Source organism: Zingiber officinale, chromosome 5B (assembly GCF_018446385.1).
Source record: "Zingiber officinale cultivar Zhangliang chromosome 5B, Zo_v1.1, whole genome shotgun sequence".
In the NCBI taxonomy this organism is placed as follows: domain Eukaryota; kingdom Viridiplantae; phylum Streptophyta; class Magnoliopsida; order Zingiberales; family Zingiberaceae; genus Zingiber; species Zingiber officinale.
In genome coordinates, this window is record NC_055995.1 from 27,283,517 (window position 1) to 27,290,474 (window position 6,958).

A 6,958-nucleotide genomic window follows, 5' to 3' on the forward strand; every position below is an offset into this window, starting at 1 on the left:
AACGAATATGTTCACGAGCTTACGAGTCGAATATTGTGAAGCTTGAGCTTAATTTGTTTATTTTAACGAACCTTATTAAACAAGCTCAAACGAGTTTTTATCGAATCGAACTTCGAATAGTTCACGAGTAACTTGGCTCATTTACACCGCTAGTTTAGGGGTTTAGCGAAGGGAAAAAGAAAAAATATTTTAATCAGTCCAAACTGATTACATCATTATTGAAAGAAAAAGGAAATTATTTTTTTTAACATATTACTTTAGTAAATAAATATTATAAAATTAAATGTCACTTAAAAATATAAATCAAACCATTAAAAAAATATTTACCGTGTTAATTTTATAATCTAAGTTACTTACTATATATATTAGTTCATAATTAATAATAACCGAAATATAAAATCTATTAATCAAATTCACATATCTATATCTGTTGCATTCACTAAAAGAAAGTTTCTATTAATTCAATTAACTCACTTCTCAAATAAAAAGAACATACAGATCAAGAATTGAGTATATGACTAAAAAGCACAATAGAAAGAGGGTTAAATATTGCTGGTTGAAAAACTTTCTTTTTTATAAAAACAGAGATAAATCGTAGAAAATACAATATGATAAGAAGGACTTGGATGGTTTACTTGGTTAGTAATTTAACGATTACTATTTCAAAACTCACAATTCCTTAGACTATTTTTAAATGGATAATCATAAAATCTCCTCTCGTAAAGCTTTACGAAGGAGGAAACATGTACAAGAATGAAGGTTATAGTAACATACTACTATCTCTTTAATAATAATAATAAATACAAGTAATAATAAAAAGTTACAGACAACAAATGAATAGGACTTGGCGTAGATTGTCATAAAGCTTTGACGTATTAGCACTTGCATGCACATAATAGAGTAGAGTAGAAGCGAGTGAGTCGTCGGAAGAATTGATTACCCAGTCTCGAACCTCGAGATTTCTTTTATAAATTTTTATTCGATTGATTGATACTTTTTCGGTCGACCGGTCCGACCTTTAGAATCTCCCCGGCTTTGCATCTAGGTTCTTTATCTACTCAGATCGTATCTTCTGCGAAATTAGCCTATATCGATCAAATGAATACTTGTTTGAACGATTAAACACCAAGAACTTCTTTTTGTTGCTCGATCCGACCTTATCTGATCTTCTCTTACCAAATGTGTTTTGTCGACCGATCACATGTTCGGTTGACTGAACTTTGTTATTTCCATCATCATGTGATCCAATCTTATCTGATCTCTGGTTACCAAAAATATTTGGTCAACTGATCATGCTATCGGTCGACTGAATTAATATTTTCTTCTTTGACTCAATTTGAATCTGATATGATCTCATCACTAAGGATTGGTCAACTAAACCATTAGTTCGATCAACCGAATTTTTGGATAATGCCGAACTTTATTTTTCTACAAAACAAAGTTAGCACATTATAATAATAATGATCCTGCAAAATAAAGTTAGAAACAGATAAGTATACATTAATATGACAGTTAAGACTGTCTTGATCTCGACTTAGAAACCTCTATTGGTTTCTTGGGTCGGATCACCACCTAAGGTTGCCCCAATTGGGTCACCACTCCACTGCAGGAACTTGCCTCAACTTACCAGTTAAACATCTGGTCTTCCAGACCTGTTTGGACTTTATTTAGTCATGTTTAGTGTATGATCAATTTGATTGACTAAGACTTTTCTGCAATACTGAATTAACACAATAAATATAAAACCATAAAGTAAAGCAGTGTTAGTAGCATTCAAGATTCGTTGATCCAGTCAATCATGCGCAATCGATCAGAAACCATTCAACTATATATTTGCTTGGAGTTTACTCCTCCAAGACTTTTCATCTACACACTTGCTTGGAGTTTACTCCTCTAAGGCTTTTCATATGTCTAACTTTCAGTTAGAACTTTCTCTTGCTTAATTTCTAGTTACCTAAAGGGATTTGCTAGTCTTCTGGCTACGAGTTTATTTTTTTATATTAAATTTGATAATATTTTGTGGGCATTTATGAGTATGTAACACTTGTTATGATGAATCAGGTATAGTATTTAGAGCATGTTTCAATCCATAAATCATACAATAATGGAGGAGCACAAATAAACAAGTGAAGAAATATTCTTTCACATATTAGTAAGGTGAGGGTCTTATTCGATCGAGTCTCACCTGAAGAGTAAATATTGAATACTATCACCTAACTTAGAATAATATGTAGTTTCTAATATTTATTTTTATAATTTGACATATTATAATTGAACTAATCCCTACCTAATATGAAAATATATTAGTTGAGAACCTTGATTTCATTGATGATACTCCACGTCCAATGAAGACATCACAATTAGATGACACAGAAGATAGATGCTAAAGTAATAATGAATGTCATAACTACATTGATCCTGTCCGAATGATGATCCAACGGACTCTGGGCACGTGGCGCTCCCCTGCTGCTGACGTGGGTCTCCGACTAACTGCACGATGCTCCGGCGATCCTGCACAAAAGTCGGGCCGGGGAGGTTCCCGGCGGCGACCCTCCGACGCTCAAGTCAGGCAAAGCTCACAGCAAGAAAGTGGATCCGAGAATCGTAGAATACCTCCCAAAAAACCTCCTCTCCGGCGAAGGTATGAGGGCTCTTATATAGAGCTAGGAAGGAGCGTGAGTACACTGATCGAGGCACACACGTGTCCTCAGCCCATATCCCGGTATGGGCTTGTCAGCGAGCTTACCTGACCCATACTGCTACAGCACCAGTATGTCCTCGATGGGACATCGGAACCCCTGGTCATAAGATTTGGAGTATGGCCTGAACATGACCGTTGTCAGAGAGACGTCTCTTGTCCTTTTCCCCTGCTCCTGATCTGTCGTCCGGTCGGCCGGCCTCATCAACGTCCAGCCGGCCGCATACGATGATTTACTTGGAGACTCTTGGTAGCGTGTTCTGTGGAGACCGGTAGCAGTATGTTTCCTAATGTCTTTGGCCGAGCGTGACGTCCGCTCGGCCTTGCAATCTGTCTACTGAGCGTCGAAACCCTGACTCCCGTCAGGGCGCCTTTGACCACCGACCCGACACCGGCAGGCTGGTCGGACCCACCCTTCTCCGGCCGGACACCTGCCACTTTGACTTCCACGTGGCGTCGACTCCACCAGATGGGGGTCCCCCATTCTTACAACCGGATCACTTGCCTCCCCTTCAAGTCTAGTCGAAGGAGGCGACTTGTCCGACTGACTGGACTGTGAGTCTAGCCGACCGGCTCCTTCGTGAAAGTATCCTTCGATCGGCTTACCGCAAAGATGGCCTTGAGCGAATCAACAATGGCATTCGCCGGATCTCCCCGGGTTCTGCGCCAATCTTCGCCATTAAGGTTGAGCATGCTTTTATTAAATGCTCCGAATGGTCGGATGCCACGTGGCGCAATGTCGTCATCATACGAAGGCGGTGGTAGGGTGTTTTGATGTGATCGAAGCGATTCGAAATGGACGGCCCGATGGACGCTTCGATTCCTGTGACCTGGATCGCACGGTGGAGGCCGCCCGGCCTTCACCCTATAAATGCTTCGTTTCCTTCTCCTCCTCTTTTGCCTCCACGATTTCGACCACTGCCCCAGCGCCTTGGAGCTCCGGCGATCCTGTTTCTTCTCCTCAACGCTCTCCGGCACCTCTTTCTCGATCCCTTTCCCCGCAGTAAGGTTCTATATCTTTTCTTCCTTCTGTCCGGTGTTTCCTCCGCCTTTTTTTCCCCAGTTTCGATCCTTGAACCCTCCTTTCGTTTGCTGTTGTTTTTCTCCTGCTTTTTTACCTTTTGATTCCTTCCGAGCGGCCCATGGCTAGCTCTTCCCATCCCGAAGACCAGTCACTCGGCCCATGGTACACCACCATGCAGTCGCGATTCGTCCAGCGAGATTTTGATACTCTGACAGACAATTTTGAAATCCCAGAGGATTTTGAAATTCGTTTAGCCGGTCCTTCCGCTCGGCCGCACAGGCCGCCGCGTGGAGCCTTCTGTGTTTTTCGCGACCAATTTACCGCCGGTCTGCGCTTTCCTCTACATCCTTTTATCATAGAGGTCTGTAATTATTTCGGTGTGCCGCTCGGCAGTTTAGTACCCAATACCTTCCGTCTTCTCTGTGGGGTTGTTGTTTTGTTCAAGATTCACAACATCCCCCTCCGGCCGGAGGTCTTCTTTTATTTCTACTATCCAAAGCAAGCTGAGCCGGGCACTTTCATGTTCCAAGATCGACCCGTGGTCTTCAACAACTTCCTACTTCCAATAAACATTGGAAGGATTACTTTACATCCGCATGCCCGATCGGGCAAACTTTCGACCCAATGGCAGGTCACCTACCTCCCACTCCGAGTGAAGAAATTCAAGACCAAGGAATACCTCCAGCGGCAAATATCTTGGCGGTGTCTTGCGACATCAATAAACTTCTTCATGAGGGAGTGATGTATATTTTAACGGGTCCCATGCGGACTCCTCTTCCGCCCGGCCGGTAAGAATTTTACTCGTCCACTCACTTTGATTGCTAACTGTTTTTTCATTTTCCTTCGCTGACCAACATCGTCATGGAATCGGTGATGGTGGTATCCTGAAGAAGAAGGCGGACCACGCGTCGAGGCCGCTGCCGTTGGTCCGGACGATGAGGCTGGGATCGATGGTCGCGCCACCGTCCTGAGCGAGAGCAGGTCCCGCGATCAGCATCGCGCCCATCGAGCAGGCGAGGACGATGTTCTTCATGATGATCTCCCGTTACACAAACTGTCGCTCACCGGCGACGTGGTAGTAAGATGCTGCAATACCGGCTACATCAGCGATACAACCATCCGAGCGGGCCACTGCAACCACTCGGGGAAAAGCGCCAGTGGCGGAAGCCATTTCATCCGACCGGACTCCCTCTGATTGGGACGAGCCGGAAGCCCCCACTGAAGCTGTTCCAATCAGCACCCGTCCCCCCGCTCGTCGATCAGTCCAGCGTTCGACCATCCATTCGCAATATTCCGCGCCGGCTTCTGATCCCGGTAGGGCGGTCCCTGGTCACGGCCGCACAGTTCGGGTCACCCTTCATCTCCCGACTGAAGAATTGCTTCCAGAAGCCGACCGGCCAACCGTGCCAGAGCACACCATCACCCTAAAAGGGCCTCTGGCCGAGATGTGGGCCGACGCTCGGGCACGCATGGCACTGATCCCCCTCGGGAACTTGGCGAATAGCCACATGCAGGCATCCACGGGGGTAAGTGTGTATCTCTGAAGTTTCACTTGCATTTTTCCGTTCGGCCTTTAACAATTTGCCTTGGCATCAGCGGTGGGTGGAAGAGATAGCCGTCGCCAACCGCCTGGCTATGGCAGAAGAGGAGATAAGGCAACTGAAGGCGGCAGGTGGTCCGTCCGGCTCGCATGGCCCTTCGTATGCCGAGCAGCAGAAGGAGTTGAAGAATGCTCAATCCTTGCTGGCGTCCGAGCGGAAGAAAACAGCCGACCAGGCTCACCATCTGGCCGAGTACGAGCGACAGGTCAAGTCGCTCGAAACAAAGATAACCTTGGCCACCAATCGGAAAAACACGGCCATCTCCGATCTGGAGAAAAAGAACGTTGAGGCTCGGGGCCTAGAGCAGAAAATAAAGGAGCTGATGGAGCAGCTCGGTGAGGAGAAGGCGGCCCGTCTGATCGACGCTGAAAAACTTAAGAATCTGAACGAAGCCCTCACAGGCTCTCAGGCGGCTTTCAAAGAATATCAGGATGCCGAGCCGAGCCGAGTCGCTGCTCTGCAGCAGGGCTACATCCGATCGCCCGAATTTTCGGAGAAAATTTGCGAGCGGATGTACTCAGCCTTTGACTTGGCCATGGCCGCCACTATGACCTATCTGAAGTCGAAGGGCCTTCTTCCGGAGTCCACCAATATTCCAGCCAGCGATCAGGTGGCGCTCTTAGATGACATCCCCAAGACCCTTTACGATTATATCGAGTAATTTATGTAATTGGGCCACTCGGCTCCCTTTTGTACTTTTGCTGCCCGGCCTAAGTTTTTATTTTTAATGCAATGATTTCCTTTCGTGTACTCAATCTTTTTGCAATGTCATTTTGTTATTGTGTTGCCATGCTCTTCCGCTCGGGCAAATATTCCGGATGCGTAACGTTACGTTTTGCTAGCAAGGATCTCTTGCCGTAAGCCGACCAGCACCTTTGGGTATTGAACCGAGCGGAACATAAAGTTGTTCGGGCAATATTGATGGCCAACTTCTCGGACATTAGTCGGCGTGTTTATAGCCGGTCGATCGTCTATCGATTTTAACGACGGTGCTCGTCGGTAGCGGATATTTATAGCCGGTGGTAGCGGCTCGATTTTCGTTTTTGCGCTGTGCTTCGCGCGGATAATTATAGCCGGTCGCGCGGCTCTTGATCTTTAAGATGGAGCTCGTCGGTGCGGATATTTATAGCGGTCGCGCGGCTCTCGATTTTAGCGCGGTGCTCGTCGGTTCATCCCTCGGATTATTTATAAAGCGCTCGTCTCTTGATTTTTAACAGCGGTGCTCGTCGGTAGCGGATATTTATAGCCGGTCGGTAGCGGCTCTCGATTTTTACGGGCTCGTCGGTGCGGATATTTATAGCTGCGACTGGCTCGATTTTAACGCGGTGCTCGTCGGTTCATCCGCTCGGATTATTTAGACACCGGCTCGTCTCTTGATCTTTAGACGGTGCTCGTCGGTAGCGGATATTTATAGTGCGGCTCTCGATTTTAACGGTGCTCGTCGGTAGCGGATTATTTATAGCGGTCGGTGCGGCCTCGATTTTAACGCGGTGCTCGTCGGCGCGGATATTTATAGCGGTCGGCGCGGCTCTCGATTTTACACGCGGTGCTCGTCGGTTCATCCGCTCGGATTATTTATAGACGGCTCGTCTCTTGATCTTTCACGACGGTGCTCGTCGGCGCGGATAATTATAG